The sequence below is a fragment of the Felis catus genome, chromosome B2, assembly GCF_018350175.1.
Source record: "Felis catus isolate Fca126 chromosome B2, F.catus_Fca126_mat1.0, whole genome shotgun sequence".
NCBI classification, from domain to species: domain Eukaryota; kingdom Metazoa; phylum Chordata; class Mammalia; order Carnivora; family Felidae; genus Felis; species Felis catus.
The window spans coordinates 6,809,200-6,831,421 of record NC_058372.1 but is presented as its reverse complement, the minus strand read 5'-3'; the positions used below and the strand labels follow the sequence as shown (position 1 = coordinate 6,831,421).

The 22,222-nt window shown below is 41.7% G+C and overlaps 1 long non-coding RNA gene across 1 annotated transcript in view; it reads left to right on the top strand.

The window, feature by feature from the left end:
- LOC111560409 overlaps positions 1 to 20,746 on the top strand; it is a 208,824-nt gene extending 188,078 nt beyond the window's left edge. Inside the window, exons 22-27 of the long non-coding RNA XR_006597502.1 lie at positions 2,631 to 3,172; positions 3,285 to 8,499; positions 9,852 to 10,058; positions 15,504 to 15,684; positions 17,036 to 17,122; positions 20,515 to 20,746. This is a non-coding gene — a long non-coding RNA (uncharacterized LOC111560409). The remainder of the gene's footprint in view (positions 1 to 2,630; positions 3,173 to 3,284; positions 8,500 to 9,851; positions 10,059 to 15,503; positions 15,685 to 17,035; positions 17,123 to 20,514) is intronic.
- The last annotated feature ends 1,476 nt before the right edge of the window (positions 20,747 to 22,222 follow it).

Genomic DNA, 22,222 nt, shown 5'->3' with positions numbered 1-22,222 from the left:
AGAGAGAGAGAGAGAGATCTCGTGCAGGGGAGGGGCGGGGGGAGGGAGATTTCCAAGCAGGCTCCACGCTGTCAGCACAGAGCCCTATGCGAGGCTCGATCTCATGAACCGTGAGATCATGACCTGAGCCAAAATCAAGGATCAGTCACTTAAATGACTGAGCCACCCAGGTATCCCTAATATGTCCTTTTTGGAAAAAAAAAAAAAAAACCTGTACCAGCTCTACTGTATGTGTTGCATTTTCCTGTTCCATAGGAGATTCATTTTGGGGTAGGGGAAGTGTTCTCTGTTCAAAAATCTCTCTTCCTCTCTGTCTCCTTGTATCTATCTATTTAGCAACTCTCTCGCTCGCTCTCTTTCTTTCTAAACAATCACTGAGACAAATTGGCCTCCTGTGTTATATGATTGAGGATAGTCCTCAGTGTAGAGAAATTCACATGATCTGGAACAATGTATAGAATAAAATAGTGATCTTGGGGTACCTAGAATCCAGCTGGCTTCATACATCAGCCAGATCTACCTAAAGCAAGTCAAATTTCTAGGAACTGGAGCATTCATAGTTGGATTCTCTGAACATCCATCTTGGCAGATTTTGCCCTGGATTTGACTCGCCCACCTGGTACTTTCCACCTTCCAACATCCTGAACGTACTCACACTTCTGTAATGTAACTTGGACAATGCTTCTCTCCTAATGCAGGTTTGATTGCTCACTGCTCTTAGCTTTTATGTTTCTGGAAACTCTTTTCCAGAATATTTCCTTCTCTGGACTTGGGTTTGCCTAGCACAAAAACATTTGTCTCCTTTAAGCACGGGGAGCTCCACGGTCCTTGAAAACATTCCTTTGGGCGGGAAAAGCTTGTACCCACTAGCACTTTGGCACCCATTAAGTCAACAAGTATTTGTCCCAGCAGGTGGGATTAGCACAGTGGGGTGGAGTCTCAGATTGCCTAACTGTGAGAAAGAGAGGAAAAGGAAAAGGAAGCAAGTGAAAGACCCCCGGAGGGGAAGATGGGAAATTGCCAAATCTGTCAAGAACACAAATGTCCTGATGTTCTCAGAAGAGTTTCGGTTTCTGTCATCAAGGAGCTTTACAAATATTTTTAAAGACAAAGCATAGACTGGAAAAATTAAATGATTATACAGGTATGTAGGAGTTCGCTCTTGAAGTTGATGGATCGTAGAGTTCTATGAGAGTTCATAAGTTTAGAGTTCATCTCTGTTGGATGATTTGTGTATCGATGGACACCTAAACGTAAAAACCAAAACGATTACGCTGAGCCAACATCCTTGTCGCATCCTTAATTTTATGGAAAATTATGGGAAAATGTTAAGATCGCAAATATTCCTGTTCTGGTTAATAGGAACAACCCCCATTGGAAAGACAGCTTTCCCAGTCAATGGGTGGGAATACATTATGGAGTTTTTGCTCATGAAAAGAGGCAGAAAGTTGTTACCCTAATCAAGGTCATTGGCAGCAGCAGGACCTGACCTGGCTGGTGATGCTAGGTTCAACCCGCTCCCATTTCTGTAGATTTGGTTTGTTTGTTGTTAATAAAAATAATCACTTCACACACATTTATATTCAAATAGAGACTCAGAAGTCAATAAATGAATCTATTCACTCGGTTGAGTAAAGCAATCCAATTTTCCCAGTGTGTGCACATGTGTTTGTGGTTTGCTAATATTTTTTTTTTGTCTTTTTGAGAAATACATATGCTATAGCTTCAAGGGTGGAAAATTTTACACACTTCTGTAGGGAGGAAGTTTAATTGTAACCCTTTTGCATATATTCTTGGAGAAAATCTATTTTCTAAAAAAATAGATAATTCCTTAGCACCTAGGAATACAAATAGAATATTATATTGACATATCCTCTTCCAGCCTTTCCAGATAAGAATATAAGGTCACTTTCTGTGCCTCATCTTGGGGCTCTGCTAATTCTACGTAAAACATAAACACATCCTAGAAAACAGCAAGGAGATATTCCACTTATAACCTTCCAAATACATTCCACTTCTCTGCATGCTAGAATATATTTAAAACAGATTATATTTTCCCTCTGTGTTTCAGTTTTCACAGTTAATAAGACAGGCATTTTCATGGCTGGCTTGCTGTTTTCATGGGTAGCAAATATTCTGATTAGTATTCCAGATACCAAGTTTACTGAATTTTATCCAGAATAGAAGGTGCCATAAACATGAAAGATTTTACTTCTTGCCATCTATATTTAAAATATCAAAATAGTTCTAATCACAAAAAAAAATAGTTCTAATCAAATCATTAAATATGTCATGATTGCTTTGGTAGCTGGCGTTTCTAAAGAAATGTCTCGTGAACTAATTTGTCTTGAAGGATTTTCATGCCAAGTAGGAGCGGGTGAGATTAAAAAAAATAATCTCCTAGCATTAATCGCATATTCAAAACTGTAAAATAAAACCTTGCTTCTCACTAGAGAGAAGGCAAGCAGGAAGTTCCTAACATTGACTGAGTGTTAAGAGTTTCAGTTCTTATGACCTGAATTTCTTTGCTATTTTATCACACGTGATCAACCTGTTAACCCCTCCGCTGAGTGTAAATAGTTGTGTTAGCCACTGGTAAATTTCTCTCATTATTCTTGTGAAATTTACAGAATCAGTTTGGTTTTAGTGCAAAATCTACTTACCCTCCCAACTTCTATCTTCATGGGAAAAATTGAACCAGCATTTCCAAAAGAGAAGAAGCTTAGCCATTTCCCTCTACCATTTCCTCAATTTGATTCATTCTGAGTCTTACGATATTAAGGATGGCATCATCCTAAGATAAGTAAAGTCCAGCAAAGTGATTGGCGGGATAACGGAAGAAATGTGGATGCCCTGTGTGTTGGGGGGAGAGATGGACATTGCCAAGGGAAGTGATGAACCAACAACATGGAGGTCATGGAAATTGCTGTCACAACTTCTAGAGATCAGCCAAAAACCACGAAGTGAGTTTTGTTTTTAATTTTAAGTATTCTGCATAAAAATGTGGGGTAATATCACTGTTACATGGGCTTAAAAGTTCACCGGTAAGCCTGGGCATTCTATTTGTTAGTTGAACACTAGTATCTTGAGTCGCCTGCACCAGGAACCACAGCTTGAAATCACCTGCATCTAAAATAATATCCTGCGCCTACACTGACAGCATGGGTACCAGGTAAGCTGTTGTCCAATCTCACACTATTGAGAATTTTCCAGAAAGGGACATATTTAATTCAGGCTGCCATACAATAAGTAACATGGTCCTCTCTCTTCTAATACACTCACAGGTACGTTTGATAGGGGGTGAGGATACACAGCTGACTGGCCAGCTCGTGCCACCCGGTGAATGTTCCATGACAGGCACTGGCTTCAGCAGTCTTGGTGGGTATGGCTGTCGTCTGCACTCTTATCTCAGGCTGGTTTACAGTCGGAAGACCCAAACTTCTGCGGAATTACTTGTGCAGGACCCTTTCATGCCTATAATTTTGGTTTGGAGCCGCAGCAAAGAATCAGCATGATGGGACCATCTTTTACTTCCCAGGAAGTTGAATAAATAGAAGAGAAGGAAAATTGCCACTAGAAAGGACATGCACATTTTGGGGGGGGGTCGTTATTTTTGTTTTCACCTTTAATTTTTTTTTCAGATTTATTGAGATATAATTGACAATAAGATTGTAAGACCTTTAAAGGGTACGATGCGATGACTCAACATACGTGTATGTTATCAAGGGATTCCCACATCCCACAACTGAACTAACAACATATTCATCACCTCTACATCTTTATCTTTGTTTTTGTTTTTGCTTTTTTTCTTGTTTTGGGGGGTTTCTTTTGGTGAGAACATTTAAGTTTTACTCTCTTAGCAGATTTCAATTATACAATATAGTGTTATCGACTACAGTCACCATGTTTTACATTAGATCCTCAGATATTATTCTTAAAACTGTAAGTGTATACACTTCACCTTCCCTCTTGCCCCCACCCCCAGCCCCTGGCAACCCCCATTCTACTGTTTCTTGCTATGAGTTCAACTTTATTTCTTTTCTTTTCCTTTTTAGATTCTGCATATAAGTGATGCCATAAAGTATTTGTTTTGCTGTGACTTATTTCCCTTAATATAATGCCTTCTGTTTCTATTCCTATTGCCACAGACAGCATGATTTCCTTCTTTTTGAAGGAAATGTACATTTTAAAAACTGTTTATTTCTTTACTTTGCGGGGAGGGGGAGAGAGAGATCCTAAGCAGAGTCCACGTTCAACACGGGCTCCATGTCACGACTGAGATCATGATCTGAGCCAACATCCAACGTCGGCCACTTAACCGACTGAGCCAGGCATCCCAGGAAATGCAGGGTTTTTTTTTTTTTTTAAGTGGCAGGTGTCAATTTAGACACAATGGCCCCTGATGTGCCTTCAGAAAATAACTACTCTGTTCGCCCAGGCAAATAAGGTCTGTTACCTACAGATTTGACTTCTCACATTACATTAAAGACAAAAGAAAGAAGAAAGAACCAGCAAACAAAAAATGAAAAGGGAAAGAGGGTGGATGGAAGGTAGGAAGGACAGAAGGAAGAAAAAGGGGAGGAAGAAAGGCCGAGTGTTTAAAAATACGCTACTTTCTGAAAGTTATCCAAGTAGGTAAATTATAAAAGCAACATAAATGTCCAAATCTCATCCCATTTACATAAATTAGCATTCACCTCTTTGTCAGTTCTGACACTTGCTCATTCTGCCAGGCATGGTTAAGCACTCCCAGGAGCGGGATAGAAATGACCTTGCCATATAAGGCAGTGGTTTGAAACTACAGGAGACACACGACCCCTTAGCAGGCTTGGAAATATTGGACTCTCAGTGAAATGACCTCCATGTAGTGCCTTCCAACTTCTATTATCCATCCCGCCTTCCTGATGTGTCAGGGACTGACTGATAGATTATGCCTTCTGTACTGGACATTGATAAACCGGTTCAATGTGTCAGGCTTCAGCTCCAAAGCCGCCCAAGATAGGGCAGAGTGTGAAAGAGAGTAGTCAGATTCAGAGAGAAAAGCAGACAGAAATAGAGTCTCCACAGAGCTCCAGTTATTTTCTGCAAGCAACTGGCCCTCAGAAAACAGCTACCATCGTGGGCCAGATGCTAAGCATGTGACGTGGGAAGGCCCTTCACAGAGCATGGAGCGTCTCCACCGCACAGGTGTTCTGGCCCCAGAGGCCCACCAACCAGCGATCTGATTCTCTCAAGGGATTATGCAATGCACACTCGCCTCCCAGTGAAAACGGGCCACTTACGCAAACACGGGATCCACTGTTGTTAGCTTCGGCTGCTCTCCCTACCTCCATCCTCCGGTTTGGAAACAGGAGACGCCTGATGTAGGCAACGCAGGCTTCGCGATTCTTGGGTCTCTCTACTTGTTAAAATTGGCAGCCCTAGTTTCCACATGGTGACCATGCCGCTCTGAAATGAGGCATGAAATGGGCAAGAAACGGAAACAATGTTTGCCCTGAATGCCCGGGACACAGAAGTTCCAGACGTAAATTCACACGACGAATGGTATTAAGCGTCCACTCGGCTTCAGCCCGAGTTCGGTGGACTGCGGTAGGTCACGCCAGTAGACGGAGTCAGAGCAGAGTGGGGAGTAGTTCGTCTCCTTGGATGCCGCGCCATCTGAATCTTCTCAAGCCCTGCCCTTCTTCCAACCCACCCACCCGTGCCCACTTCTCTGTAACCCACGTTGCTTCCTGCTTGGTTGCTTTTGCTGGAGGCTCTCCCCAAATATCCAACCTTCCATTTGTGTGCAGCTTCTCTTCTTTCTATCCTTGTGCTCAAACTTTCTTAACACTTAGTGGCTGCTCAGGAAGTTTGCGGAAGGGAGGCAGAGTGGGAATGGGGTCCTGGAACTGATTATTTATTTCAAATACACACTGGCCCATAGGGAGAGCCACCAAGCATCACCTATCTTATGTGCCAGTCTATGTATTCTAAGGAAAGAAAAACCATGCCATGTCGCCCGATAATGACTCTCAACCAGTTGCCTCCTGGGACATACTTGGGAAAGATCACTGTCTTTCATATTGCATGATTGCATGGGTGTGTATACCCAGAGAGCAGGGACTGGGTGACCCCGGATGTCGGTCTCTATTTTCATCTCTGTCTCTCCCACTGAAAGAAAGAGATTGAAATGTAGGAGTTGGAGATACATTAGAAGTGTAACTTTGAAATTTATTTGAAATAAAGTAAAATGAAAACCTTTACTTCATTTTAAAGGCCACGTATCTCGGGGATTTTGCTGTTCAGGTGAGGGTATTGGTTATAATCACCCCTGCTTCTCTTTCTTTGTGAATTGTTACTTGACTTTTGAGAATTTCTGGGGTTTCCAGGAAACGTATGGGACTCGAGACCAGTATACTGGCAAATAATTCTGGCTGTGACCCCTACTAGTTGTACAAACTGTCAAAATCAGTTAATCCTCTGAAGCCTTTTTTTCTTTTTTTCCATAAGGGCAGATTGGAGTAAAGCCCTTTTGAGAATTTTGTAAATCATATGAGATGGAGTGTGTCCAGGGCCTTTTAAAATCAAGCCATTGTGCATGCAGAAGGTTATTATCTGCTCTATGACGCTGGCCCCTACTTCCATTTGAGATGGTTAGACTCTAAGAATTGGTTTTAACTTCTTCACGATTCACTGTATTGGTACGCAACCAAGTATTTGCAGGGTGAGAGTCTAAGATCAACGTAAAGAACCCATTCCACACTGGATAGGAGCACGAACTCTGCAGCAAGTCTGTATGAGTTCAGATCCCGACCTTGCTATTTGGCTTTGTTTCCCGATTTGTAAAATGGGGGTAAGACTACTGCCTACAGCACAAGATTGGTATAGGGACTCCGTGACGGAGACTGGTGCTTGGCACGTGTAATGTGCTCCCTGAGCATTTGCTGAAATACAATAAAACGTGCTCAAGGCTTTTGTGGCAACGACTGCTCTCGTTAGTGCCCTCGTCTAATGGCTACAAATGCCATTTGATCGCAGAGTTGTTGCCCAGAGATCAGCACAACAAGTTTCTTTTTGGTTCCAATGAGATACTGGAAGCCTTTTTATTTTTGCCTTTTCAGCCCCCACAAACCACTTCCCACGATTCATTTTTATTGGCAACCAAACGCGCTGCTTTAATGGCACGGAGAATTTAATCAATTAATGAAATTCCATAGGCCATTTCCAGTTGCAATATTTTGAGAGGTTAATTTTGCAAACACCTGAATACTTTGGAGGATCGTGGAGCAGACTGAGCTACTGGCACATGCATAACCTCATTGGACCAAAGAGAGAATGATCAGGATGTACGGTTAATCATTTCCCTAGCAAATGTTCTTGGACAAGACGATAATCCCCTACCAACTGAGTGTCTTCATCTTCAATTTCCACATTCAGGTTGTTTTCAAAAATAATGTCACAGAAAAAAGTCATTCATGGCCCTGACGATATTTACCATGTGTGCTAACTTCTTTCTTTACCATTGTCCACCTCCTTGCTCACATCCCGGGAATAAGCAACTGTGTGTGACAAAAATACTTATCATTCGAACACGAAATATTATAACAACAACAGCAGCGAGAGCAACAACAGCAACGACAGAAGAGTGAAAAGAAAGAGAAAAAAGCGTGTGTGTAGAAGCAAGGACGATTGTTAACTAATTGTCAACCATGTTCATATTAGAGAGGATGGTTTATTCTAATAGTCAAGGAACGCTGCTAGCAAAATGGAGTTTTTAATAACTAATATCACGTCAAAAAGTACGAGTTAACGAAACCATATTTAGAGTTGACAAGTGGGTTACGCTTTCACATTTTCCACATATGATGCAAATGCAATTTAATGCATTTCTTTTGCCCTTGAATTCTCAAACTTCTGTCGGCAACAGTATTGCCCGGAAGGCTCGATAAACATAGATTTGTGCACCTGTCCCCGAAACTTCTGATTCAGTAGATTTGGGATGCTGCCCAAGAATCTGTGTTTGGAAACAGTTTTCTGGCTATGCTGATGCTGCCGGTGTGGGGACCACACATTAAGAACCACAGTCCTATCATCCCCTTGTAACAAAGGGAACTGCATTTTATTGTGACAGACTGTTGACTTCTGTGGCCCCTGTAAGTCACACCTCCCGGGGTCCACTCCCAGCGCATGTGACTTATGTGACTTGCCTTCAACAAGGGAATGAGACGGCAATGCTGTTGTGCCGTTTCTGGACCTGAGCCTGGCAGCTTTTGCTTTTGGTGCTTGTGGAAATCTGCCACTGTGTAAGGAGCCTAACTTCCCTGAGAACCTCACATTTGGGAATGTTCAAGATCAGCACATGGAGAGCGCAATTGGAAAAGAACCGAGGAACCCAGCCGGCAAAGAGACCAAAGGTCCCAGGCAGACAACCTCAGCTGGGCTCCCCACAGCCAGCCAGCACCAACTTATCTCACGAGTGAGGGTGTTTTAAACCCCCCAGTCATCAGTCAACACCAGGTAAAGCAGAAAAACAGCCAAGTCAACTGATGATTGTGAGAGATCATAAGCTGTTGGGGTGTTTTTTTAAGGCAGAAATAGAAAATGGAAAAACAAACAAACAGATTGGTACCCGCAGATGGGATGTCCCTGTGACAGAAAGCTTCATCACGTGCTACTAATTGGTTTTGGGATTAGGTGGCAGGCAGAACTCTGAAGGGACTCAAGGAGACTTTTTCTACGAATGGGCAAATGGAAGGAAGTTATGTTGGTGACTGGAGGGAATGGGGCCGGCAGAGGAGTGAGTGCGGACTTCCCTGTAAGGCAGGTGAGGAGGAAGGTACTTAATCGGGTTGTGGCCCTGGGGATGGAGATCTCCCAGCAGGATTTGAGAGCGCAAATGTACTTCCTCCGATAAGGGATAAAAGGCATGAGATGCACTGACGAGGAAAGTTTGGTCGTCAGGCAAAATTACAAAGAAATGTAAAGACACCAGGGTTGGCTTCATTCAAATATGATTGCTTCTCATTCACACTTTTTCCATGTGTTAAATAATTCTCAAAGTAAAGAACGGCCGTCAGGGAAGGACCAAAGCTGTCATTGTAGGTAAAAGGTCGTGTCTGGGTTAGGGTCAGGTCTTAAGATCATTTGTTACTTCCTTTGAAGGACATAAGGTGATGTTTCCTAGACCCTCTCTGCTAGACAATAGGGTTTCTGAGAATCTTTTTTTAAAATATTTTTTAACATTTATTTTTGAGAGAGAGAGAGAGACAGACAGAGTGCGAGCAGGGGAGGGGCAGACAGAGAATCCGAAGCAGGTTCCAGGCTCTGAGCTGTCAGCACAGAGCCAGATGCGGGGCTCGAACCCACGAACTGTGAGACCATGACCTGAGCCGAAGTCGGATGCCTAACCGCCTGAGCCACCCGGGGAACCCTGGGTTTCTGAGCATCTTAAAGGTGTACCACATTGAGCCCTTCAGCTAAACAAAAACCATCTAAGAATTATAAGACGTTGTGCCATGGCCAAAATTACAGAGGAGTCTTTTTCAAAGAGATCTGCTTTTGTGACCTTTATATGTTTTGTAAGGGGATGAATTACAATGAGATTTGTTGGAAATCTATGGGACTTGGAAGGCAATTGTATTAACAGAAAGACTTCCAATTTGGATTAAAAGGGACAGACACAGTTCCAAATAACAGAGGCCTTGGGACCCTTGGATTCCTATTGGCAGGAAGTAGTGAAGAAAGCTACTCATCTACAAATATTGGTTATTTATTATGGAAAATAAGGGCAGGTCAGAGGATGGAGCCAGTAGTCATGGGGAAACCATCCCAGGCCCTAATCAAGGAACTGTTTATGTTTACCCCAACAGATTCCAGAGTTTCTTTGACCAACGATTACCATGTGGCTTCCATATTCCCTGTCTTTGAATGGGAGTTTCTATTACGGTTTTCCTGTTCCTGGTGTACAATTGTATGTTGGGGAGATGAGGGAGAGAAAGTCTATCTCATATGCTCACAGGTCTCCAAATCAAGTGGAAGGGTGCCTGATGAATGTCCTCTGCACCTGGATTTAGGGGGTGAGTACCTGGAATTCAAGCATAAGGCCATGCTGGAATGAGATGAGGTTTCGGGGTCATGGGAAGAAGTACATATATTTTGCATGGGGAAAGGACATAAATCATTGAGGGCCAGAGGGCAGATGAACCAAACTGTAGGGAGGGGCCAGCTGAGAAGGCACGAATGCCCTTGCTGGCAGCCCCTGGGCTTCTCCTTTACCTAGGAGTTACCAAGAAGAGAGGCAACATGAAAAAGTACCTTTACTGAGGAAGGAAATAGCAGGCTTCTCCAGATAATCATGTGATGTCGTATTTTTAAAGGCCTCACCCATTGAAGAGTTCTTTCCTCTCCGATTGCACTAACTTGTCTCTTAGAGACTCTCAATCTAGGAGGCCGAGTAGAGGCCGGTGATGCTGGATTAAGACAGCATCACAACCGAGGGGGGGTGTGGGTATTATTGGTTAAATGCTATTTGACTTTTTGAAATGTATAAGCAGTCAAAGCAAGTGAGACAGTTTGGTATATACCACCATGAACAAACAACTCTAAAACTCTATGACTTAAAACAACCACCCTCTTACCCTTCTCATCAGGCACAAGGGAGTGGCTTGTTAGGGGTGTAGCAGTGTATGACTCAAAATGGCCCAAGTGGGGTCGTATGTCCGGGACTTCCATTTTCTCTTCCAGCTGGGGAATCCGTTTTCCTGCGGTAGCCTCAGGGTTTCTGCTTCTCCGATGCATTCTGCACACGGTCTCACCTCGTGGTCTCTCTGGCAGGGTGGCCATACTTCTCACAGGAAAGCTGGGCTCCCAGAAAATGCAAAAAGCCAGAGCTGTCAGGCCTTCTCCAGCCTCAGGCCTGGAGCTGGGACAACATTGCTTCCATCGTTTTGTTGTTCGATGCAAGTTTCAGGCCCAGCCCAGATTTAAGGAGCAGGCACTACACAGAGGTGTAACTACCAGCGGGTGTGGTTTCTCTTGGCACGCCACTGTAGGGGACTACAAAGTGCGATCCTCAGTGCCTACAGACGGAAGCAGCGAGTCTAAAAACGAAGCTTGCCGAACACTCATGTGGCTCGTGCAAAATGTGGAGATGTCAAGAAAGGAAGATGGCTGTGTAATGACGGATGCTAGTCTCCCAAGGACGGACTAAGTAGGAAAAGAGGGCCCCTGGAGGAAGGAAGACTATCCCAGTTGTCATCTGGAACATTCATTGTTTTGACTGAACTCATCCGTTGCAGTATCATAGAAGAGAATGAATTTTATCACGACTGCTGTGAATTACGCTTTAGAAAAATCAGACTCTGGATGTAGAAATCATCTGTTTCAGGAGTGACTGCGTTCCTGAAAAGTTCTTATTCTTGATGCTGATGTCTTGTAAAGACTTATAAAGTAAAAGGAAATAGAAGGGGTGTGCTATCCCTACCAAACCTTAGGTATTTTAGCTCAGGGCCACAGCCCTGCAGAGGAAGACAGGTATCGGAAGCAATCTTGGATGTCAGAAGACCGCCATTTACACTTCTGTTGTCCTGTTTTTTTATGTGTTATTCAAGGTCCTGCCAAAATAGGAATTAAAGGGCAGCTGTCAAAATGACAGCTTAAAAATATGCTGTTCTGCATTATTTCTTTGATGTTCAATTGTGTCGTTTAAAAAAGAAAGAGACATGTTTAATCATCTCCCTATCTGATTAATTTAGATTATCTCATTGTATGATATTAAAAGAATGACAGGGCAATTCATATTTTTTTTTGTATATTTAATGATCTGTTGCCCTAGGACTAACTCAGTTTTGTTAATTAATATTCGAAGAGGTAGCAAGGAACGTTTCAGGGAGAAAGAAAACCCTAAGCGGATCTTCGTGTTTATTAGCGAATAGATAGTTTTCTTGGCTTTCAATTATATTGTCTGTATTGTTTTAATTTTTGAAATCTGTGCCTAGCCTCCCATACAGTGGATTTTTTTTAGGTTCTCCCTAATTATAATCCACATTTCTATCTTTCTGTCACACAGAATGGTATGTATCCAATGTACATTTTTATGCCGCTCTGCATCAGTGCAGGAAATGAAATATTTGAATAGCAGCGGATGTCGTGTGTGGCTTTCGCCCCAGGAGACTTTTCTCAGGAAAAAAAAAACAGTGGCCAGGACGTCTTTGAGTCCATCAGTATTCACACAGCTTTTACATGTGGCTTCATTCTAATCCTCGGGTATGAGAATTGAGCCGTAAACATGTGTTCTTTGTATACACGACACAAAAGGGCCAAGGAGGAGAAAAAGGAAAGAAGACAAGGGTAGAAATAAGGTTTTTAAATGTCCTTGCTTTCCTGGTGTGAAGAAATCAGATGTGCACCCATAGCTGATGGTAACGTGTGTGTGCACCTGTGTATGTGTGCGGCGTCTGGGAGTGGCAACCGCTTGGTTGGATCATAATCCCGTTCTCAGAAAAGCTTGCGGGCAAGAATGCCGATTCCACTTTGATGCCTTGATAGGCTACTTCTTTTGAATTTGTGGCACCGGTATGTATGGAGATACGTCCGTGCGATCACTTACCGTTAAAGGGAACATATTTGGTTATGCTTCTGTAGTAACGAGGTCCCTTCGTTACTTGCCTCAAATCCACAAGATAAGTCCAAACCACCCTCCCAGCCCCCAACCCCCTCAGCTCCAGTTTTCTGCACTGTTCTGAAGAATCCGAAGCCCGATTCCACTTGCAGCCAGATGTGAACAATCATTGCTTGACACGGGGTACAAATAACACCTACTCCAGCCATTACTCTTAAATTGGAGCTCTGCCCTTGATGGGGGCTGGAGATTGCTCTGGCTTTTGTAACTTGCACGTGAAAGCTGGTAGGCACCGAGTGACAAGGAGGTCGGGGCATTGCAAGCTGGAAGCGGATCTGGACTTCTCCCACGTGAGAAGTGGCTTGGGGTCACAGGTCACAGGTCAACCTGAAGGACTAAGTGATAAAATGAAAGGACAAAACGAAACAGACGCACAAACATAGGGGAAGAAGGGTGCAGGCCAACTTGGAAGCCTAAATGGCCATTTGCTCTCATTCTTCAAAACTTTCAAGACGCTTCTAACGATCCAAGGCTAGAGCTGTTTATGGTTCATGGTGTTCGAGTAAATGGAGTCCTGACATCTAACCTTGAATTAGCGGGAGACACAGAGTAGAACAGAAGCGTCTGGCCTGGAAAAGCCGTGGTCCCTTAGCAAGCCTCTGTGTTTGATAATCATGTTCGGATTTTACCAAGGTCCTCAGACTGTACTCCAAACATGAAACTAACACCTCTTTTTAATTCCAGAGAATTGATCGTTTTTGTGTTTTGCTGCATGAGTCTCTCTCCCTCTTTTTAAAGTTGAGGTTGCGATCATTCCTTCCTCCTGGATGTCTAGCATTTGTTGTGAAGAATAACAACACGTGTCACCTGCAGAGAAGGCCCCTGCTGAGTTAATGTTCAAGTCCAAGGTGTTCGTGCTACAAAAATCAGGAAAACAGGTCATCCTCCTTAATGCTTGATTCTTGAATTATTTCTGGTTTTTTACTTTCGTTTTTCCCGAAACGTTGTTTTTGGCCAAAGTGAGATGGTCTTCTGTTTCTAATCTTCAGAGTGAATTGATTCCCTCATAGGAGAGACATAGAACTATTGCATGTAACAGGGTCAAAATAAACATGGTCCACGAATCATGATCGATAGTAGAGACGTTCATGGTTTGATGAGTACAAGAACAAGGCCAAGAGGGGTGCTCTTAAAAGGAGACCCAGGTTACTCAAGAAGGCCTAAAATGCATAGACATTTTCCTCCACTGGGAATCACTTACTGGAGCAACAGGAATACCTATTAATTGCTGGTGGGAGTGCAAGAAGGTTCAGTCACCTGGGAAGAGAGTTTGTCAGTTTTTTACAACACTGAACATATTCTTACTGTAGGACCCAGCAATCACTCTTCTTGGTATTTACCCAAAGGAGTTGAAACTGTATGGCCACACGAAAACCTGCACACAAATGCCTACAGCAGCTCAACTCCCAATTCCTAAAACTTGGAGGGGCCCAAGATGTCCTTCAGTAGGTGAACAGGCAAATAAACTGTGATCCATCCACACAATGGGCTATTATTCAGCGCTAAAAAGAAATGAACATCAAACCAACAAAAGACACGCAGGGATCTAAGGTGCATGTTACTAAGTGAAAGAAGCCAATCTGAAAAGGCTACATATTGTATCATTTCAACTCCATGGTATTCTGGAAGAGACAGAACTATGGAGACAGTAAAAAGATCAGGGATTGCCAGAGCTGGTGGATGGGGTGGGGAGAAAGATGAAGAGATAGAGCACAGGAGAGTTTCAGGGCAGTGACGATATTATAATGATGAATACGTGTCATTACACATCGGTGCAAACCCATGCAATGAACAAAACCAAGAGGGGATTACAATGTACGCTGTGGACTTTGGGTGATTACAATGCATCAAGGTAGGTCCATCCATTATAACAAATGTACCACGCTGGTGGGGGCTGGGGATATTGGGGGAGTCTGTGCATACCCGGGGAAGGAGGATATACAGGAAATCCCTGAATCTTCTCTCAATTTTGTTATAAAACTAGCACTACTCTAAAAAGAAATTTCTTTAAAAAAAAAAGCTTTTTTTTAAAAAAAATCATTTAGAAGCGAGAAGTGAGAATTGGAGGAGAAAAACACTGTCACATCCATTAAATAGAAACAAGAAAAATCTTACTGTCAGCCCTGTTTCTATTGAGTCTTTGTTGCTGTCTGACTCTGTTCTTGTACTGGTGAAACCATAGTGGAAGTAACTCACTGGCTTCATTTAAATTTCAGTCACCTTGGCTCTTAAACCCATGAATAGACTTCCCCTCATTTGTCTGGTCTGCGGGGCACATCACCTCTTATAAGTATGCTAGGACACTAGAATATTTTCCCCCTGAAAATAGTATTTATGTACTGAAACATTTAAGGAAGGCTACTAAACAAAGAGCAACCGATTTAAAAATTAATCAAATACAATATTAATATTGAGACTGTTGGCCGAAATAAATATGCATGCATATTACAAACAGTAAAAAAACAAACTGCTTAGTTTTTTTTTTTCTTTTCTGCGGAAGGGGGAAGGAGTATGCTTTACAATGTTAGTCTAGGGGTGCCTACGTGGCTCAGTTGGTTTGGCGTCCGACTCTTGACTTTGGCTCAGATCATGATCTCACAGTTTGTGAGTTCGAGCCCTGCGTCGGGCTCCATGCTCATAGCATGGAGCCTACTTGGAATTCTCTGTCTCTTCTCCCTCAACCCCTCCCCCCAGTAGTGCTTGCACTCACTCTCTGTCTCTCTCTCAGTCTCTCTCTGTCTCTCTCTCTCTCAAAAGAAATAAATAAACTAAAAAAAAAAATGTTAGCCTAATGTTCCGTATCATCGGGTCTTCAGTCTCTCAATATTTCTCATTCTTCCAGGAGAAATCAGCCTTTTCTCTTGGGAAATACTCATCAGTGTGTTCAAATACTGACAGAAGAGGTGCTGAAAACAGTTTTAATTTGATCTTAGATGTTTTCCCAAAGAAACGAAGCAGAGCAAAAGTAGAAGAAGTCGTCGGTCGGCGGAATGATTGTGCGTAAAAGTTCTTCTGTTGCTGAGGTAACAAAGAAGCCTAATTCTACCATTGGAGAGATAGTTGTTGAGGAAAGAGTTAACAAGCTGATAGGAGAGTGATCTAGAAGCCAGAAAAGAATTTCACCTCTTAAAGATAGAATGCATCACACGTTTACCTTCCTGAAGAAAACAATACCTATGGAGTGGAGTATAGTCTGCTTAGTCTTTGTGTTGTGTAACATAAATTCTGAACAGTTATGGCAGCCAACTGGAGGTTTTGTGTACTGCTTAATTATATCATCTTTGGATTGAGAGAGCCATAGATTCTAAAAGTCTGCTATTGTCTTCATCATTTTCTAGATAATCTTATGTAAGCTCCTTAGCCTCTCTACGCCTCACTTTTCTTATCTGTAAAAGAATGATAATAGTAGAATTTGCCGTTTAAGTCTGATTTGAGAATAAAACAGAATACTGTGTATGAATTATTGAGAGCAATGTCTGTTCTTTCATAAAAAATAAGTACTTTCTGTTATTATAGTAGGGGTCCCTTTCAGTTTTATAAAAATAATTAGATATATCAGGGGTATGAAACTACTAGTTCTTAGGCTACAGTTTTCTCAAATCTATAAAATGAAGAGATATGTAAACACAGAACAACATTTAACTATAACAAAAACTTGATGAAAGATATTTGGACTCAGACTTATGTGTGTGTGTGTGTGTGTGTGTGTGTGTGTGTGTGTGTGTGTTTCTTTAATTGGATATTAGGTTTGGTGTTGAACTGCTTAATTTTGTTAATTGAATTATATTATAATTCGATATAGTTATGTATCAAAATGCACAGATTTGAAATGAAGGTTGTCGTGAATTTTTACACATTGCACAAACATCTTTATTTTTTTTTAATGTTTATTTATTTTTGAGACAGAAGGACCAAAGCACGAGCAGGGGAGGGGCAGAGAGAGAGGGGGACACAACCCAAAGCAGGCTCCAGGCTCTGAGCTGTCAGCACAGAGCCCAACGTGGGGCTCAAACCCATGAACCGAGAGATCATGACCTGAGCTGAAGTCAGACACCTAACCGACTGAGCTACCCAGGTGCCCCTGTACAAACATCTTTCAGCACCACACAGTGTAGGACCTAGAACATTTCTAGCACTCTGCAAGGCTCCCACTCACCCTGCAGTCAGTATACACGCCAAGGGGAGCCATTATTCTGTTTTAGCTCTTTTTGAATATTACATAAAAGAAATGCACAGAATGTATGTTTTTGTACCTGACTTCTTTCCCTATCATCATGTCTGTAAGGGTCACCTACATTATCATGTGTATCTTTCTTTCATTCTTTTTTACGGATGTAGAGAGTTCTGTTGATGAATATGTTTTCTTTTTTCTAGCGAGGGGCTATTATATGACAACTGTTGTGTACGTAATTTGGAGGACAAAAGCATTCATTCCTGATGTACGTGTATTCACCAGTGGAGGTGAGGGTCATAGAGTATGTAGATTCAGTAGGTGTCGTCAAATATTTTTTTAAAGTCATTGTACAGTTAACAGTCCCACCAACAATTCAAGAGTTTTCATTCTCCTCAACCCTTTATATTCTTTGTTTTTATTCGAGAAAGAGACAGAGAGAGAGACAGAGAGAGAGAGAGAGAGAGAGAGGGAGGGACCGGGAGACAGACAGCTGGGGAGAAGGGCAGAGAGAGAGAGAATCTTAAGCAGACCTCACACTCAGCAGGGAGCCTGACACAGGGGTTCTTCCCATGACCTTGGGACCATGACCTGAGCCAAAATTAAGCGCTGCAGGCTCAACTGACTGAGCCACCCAGGCACCCCCAGCCCTTTTATACTTAATTGCAGTCATTCTTCAGGTTGTTAGTGATGTCGTACCCTAATTGGTATTTTTTCTGATGAATAATTATGTTGGGCATTTGTTTATTGCCCTAATATTTTCATAACCATAAGGATCTGAAACATCAGTTTCAAAAGTTGCTCAAGAAGGGTGGGCATAATGTCAGTTTCTTGGCAGTGAAAAAGGAGGTGAAAAGAGAGGACTGTTTACTTAGTACCCCTTATGTTGTATGGACATGGCCTGTGCTATCTCAATTAATTATTTTAACAGCCATTTGTGGTAGATATTTTTAACGAATGGTAAAATTTATATATTTGTGCATAGAATCCATCCAATTTTCTATTCCCTCTTCTCTTCCTATACTTTTTTTAAATAAAAAAATGTAATGTTTATTTATTTTTAAGAGAGAAACAGAGACAGAACATAAGCAGGGAGGGGCAGAGAGAGAGGGAGACACAGAATCCGAAGCAGGCTCCAGGCTCTGGGCTGTCAACATGGAGCCTGATGCGGGGCTTGAACCAACGAACTGTGAGATCATGACCTGAGCTGAAGTCGGACGCTTAACCGACTGAGCCACCCCGGTGTCCCTCTTCCTGTACTTTGATATGCTCTAATTTTCCTTTAACCCCCACATAAGTCAGAACGTGTTTTTCCAGATTTATGGAGAATAATGGTTATTGCTATGGCTTCTTGATGATATTCATTTAATCCGTTGACAATCTAACGTTATGTGGGGTAGCCTTCTGGTGATTGCCTTCTGGTATTTGAACTTGTATAATAAAACACTATTACCATTATATCTTACAAAACTGTGAACTTGTTTCCATTTTGAAGAAAAACATCCATCCCTTCCTTCTGGCAAAGGAGGAACCCAAACTTTGAATTCTCAAACTGTAGTATGAGAGATAATCAATAACCTGCTTTCATCATTGCTTATTTTCAAAGGCCTTTCAGATCCCAGGTTCAAATTAATAAGTAATCTTATCCCTACTCCTGAAGAATCAAATATTCACACTCTTGAGTCTCAGAAATTCTTCCTTATTTGGGACTTTCTTTTTATAAAAAAAATGTTCTCATATCTATACTTAGTCTCATTGACAAAAATCAGCCTGTTTAAGAAAAAAGACACTGGATGCAAAATGTTAACCTGAGAGGAAAATCATTAATTTTCATAACCTCAGAAACAAGTTTATGTAGGGCCTCCGTTGGGCGTGTTTAAGTTGGTTGATGGTGTTAGTGACTTTACTACCGGCTAAGAAGTTTCCTACATCCTTACTGTCTCTTCCTCTCTCCTTACTCAGCCCTGCTACCCAAAACAAAACCCCCAACCCAAAGGAAATTAAAAACTTCACTGGAAAAAATAAGTTGGCATTTATATATTAAAAAATATTAAAATATACCTTAAGTATTAACCAAAGCCCTTCTGGTGTGGTTCTCAAGAATGAAGGTGAAACCAGTTAGAAATGTAAACTCAGCGTCTGGAGTTTGTGCTGTAAACATTTTACACAAAGCCGGGTACGTAATAGATACTCAAAAAAATTGTTTTTTTGATTCATCTGATTTTTCCCTGTCCAGATACTTTTAAATATCAGTGTTGTCCCAGTAGGCTTGTTTATCTTGTGTCTAAGCACAAAGGTTTGTTCGTCTTTAGTATTAATTCCTTTTACAACAAAACTAAACACATCTTCCCTGAAATATCATAATACGCCATTTAATCTTCTGAAATGTACCAGCTCCAGATCAGTTTTTTTTTTCAATGTCTTCATTAAAGATGAATACATTATCCACAAGTGTCACCAGGAGCAAATACATTAGCTTCTGAACTCTTTTGGAAAATGTCAAACGGCATGGCCTAAGTCCAGCATGCCCTATTGTACAATTTCTAAATTTACCTTGGCTTATGTTTTTGTGTGATATAATGTTCAGTGGCTGGAGGTGTGCCTATAATTTCAAACCCCTGTTTTGCCATACATTTGAGTAGATTCACACAGTTGAGTTGCGAGAAAGTTTATGGATCTGATATAAATGTACTATCTCGTGTTTGGCAATGGTAATTAGATATTTGGATAGACAGGTGGGCTGGCTGCCAGCTCCCCACAGGGGTAGCAATTTCTGATGCTTTTTCCCAACACTGTTTATTTGCCCTCAAAGTAACTTTATTAAGTTAAAAAGTCACAATAGGGGCGCCTGGGTGGCGCAGTCGGTTAAGCGTCAGACTTCAGCCAGGTCACGATCTCGCGGTCCGTGAGTTCCAGCCCCGCGTCAGGCTCTGGGCTGATGGCTCAGAGCCTGGAGCCTGTTTCCGATTCTGTGTCTCCCTCTCTCTCTGCCCCTCCCCCATTCATGCTCTGTCTCTCTCTGTCCTAAAAATAAATAAACGTTGAAAAAAAAATTTAAAAAAAGTCACAATAAATCTCTATTGTAGAATCCAACAGATTCAGTCCTTTTGGAGCAATGATGTATTCTAGGGTAGTTTGGAATGATTCAGGTTGATTACCTTCAATCTAATGTCATTTGAAAAGATAGAAGCAGATTTTCACGTAGATAGAGTGGGTAGCTGGGAATCAATCAATCAATCATGGAAACAAGCAAACCCTGACTACAGGTCAGGAAGAATGTGGGTGAGACAGTGACCACATTTTTGGTTGGAATTGCTGCTTAAATTGCTGGGAAAGATATTTCTAGACTGTTATTTTGGACATACGTGAGTGGCTATTCTGAGATTTATGGATAGGCTGGACAGGATATGACTGGGTGTGACAAAGATGTGGCTTCTCTGGAAAAGCAACCAAACCAGGAAAGGGGATGACAGAAATGCAGGAGAGTCCTTTAGATGAACATTCCTGTGTCCCTGACGATTTGAAGTGTTAATCTATGTAAGTGTGTATATAATGGAAAGGAAATGTGGTTTTCACCCCTCGCTCCTGTTCAAGTTTCATTTTCATTATATACAGTGATGGGCTATGGTATGTTCTTGTATCTTGTATCTTGTATCTTATTCTTCTATCTTGTGTCTTGAAGATACACCTCTCCAAGGCAGCATGTGCACAGGCATGGCCTCAGGCTGCAGAAACCCGAAAGTAGGACCAGAAGAGGAAGAACCCTTTAGAATGAAATGCAGTTGGAAGGAGAATCATGAGAGCTCACAGCTTACTTACCAGCTCTGACACGTATATTTGGTAATTGATGATTAAAAATGAGAGCAAACCAGCTGTTAAATGAAAATAAAGAATATACTGCGTTGCTCCCCAAATCCACATGGTACTTCTAATTTTTATTCTTGTGCATGTTACGGTGGTTTTAGACATCCTTCTGGAAATATTCTCTGTTTTATTTACCCAATTCAACAGATAATTGTTGACTATCTTGATTTGAGAAAGTTTCACATTCTTTGAGTGTGAATTGCTGGGTGGCAAGATAGAAATTAAAGTGGAAAGATCTGCAGTGGCCAGGCCATGGAATGACTGCCTTTGCCTGCTGAACACTTGAGATTTATTCCGTAGGATGTGAAAAATAGGATACACAAAGTGGAACTGGGGAAAATAATTGCATTTCAGTACTATACTCAGTGCTCACTGTCCTTTTGCTTTATGTGATTAGAGTCTCAGTTCCCAAATTTATCTGAACATTTGGAATCCTCTGGGAATCTTTTGCATATTTCAAAGCCCAGACCACGCCCCAGACCAATTAAATCACAATCTCTGGGAGCGTATGTTGGGGAACATTGGTTTAGGGACAAAGAAGAAAAAAATGAGTATTACTCGGAGCAGATTGAATGGACTTGAGATGGGTTAGGTCAATTCATTTATTTATTTTACAGGTTTTTTCATGATTTTTTACTTCCTAATTTGTAAGCAATGGAGAATTGGCATGAGGAAACAGGGCCAGGTCCTCTCACACAAACAGAAATCTATTCAATTGTGTTTCTGCACAAGCACTTTGTATCCTGTGGGTAGAATTAAGGGCTTGGGATATGGCATGGAAGATGATTTTCCAGACACTGCATCTTTGGACCTATAAATTACTCTTTATTTTTCCCACGGAATCATGCCACCTATGAATATTTTCTATATAATATACTAGTATATTTGTGCAATATTGTACTTAGAGAACAAATAATATTTATTTTTGCCATAATGTGGTGATATGTCAGAGCAGGCATGACCACATAGATCCATTATAAATACTATTTCCTTGTTACTCAATTCAGATAGGGATTATTCATACAAAGGGTTTTTCCATTATGTCCAGGGCCACACTTTTTTCTTCCACTTTGTGTTCAAACCAGAGATCTTTCCCTTGGTCTTCCTTGGATATTGAGAAGGACGGTCCCCCCGCCCCCCTTTTAATTACAAAATGCTAGTTAACACACACACACGTGCATGCAAGCACACACACACACACACACACACACACACACACCCCTAGTGCAGACCAAGAACTCATTCATCTAGCAATTGACCTTAACCTAGAAAGCTCACCTGAGACATGGCAGAGAGTGATTCTGTGTCCCAACTCCAGATCTGGTAAACTTAAATGCGTCGCTCAGAAATCTGCACTTAAAACAATTACTCTAATATGTCTGTTACGGTTGGTCTACTGTCACTGTTAGAAACACTGATGTTAGCAACTAAGATGCAAAGACAAATAAGGGGAAAAAATTGTCTTGAAAGGGTTTGGGGACAGAAAAACTTTTTGTGGCCTCCATATTTGTCACAGACATTGTTCT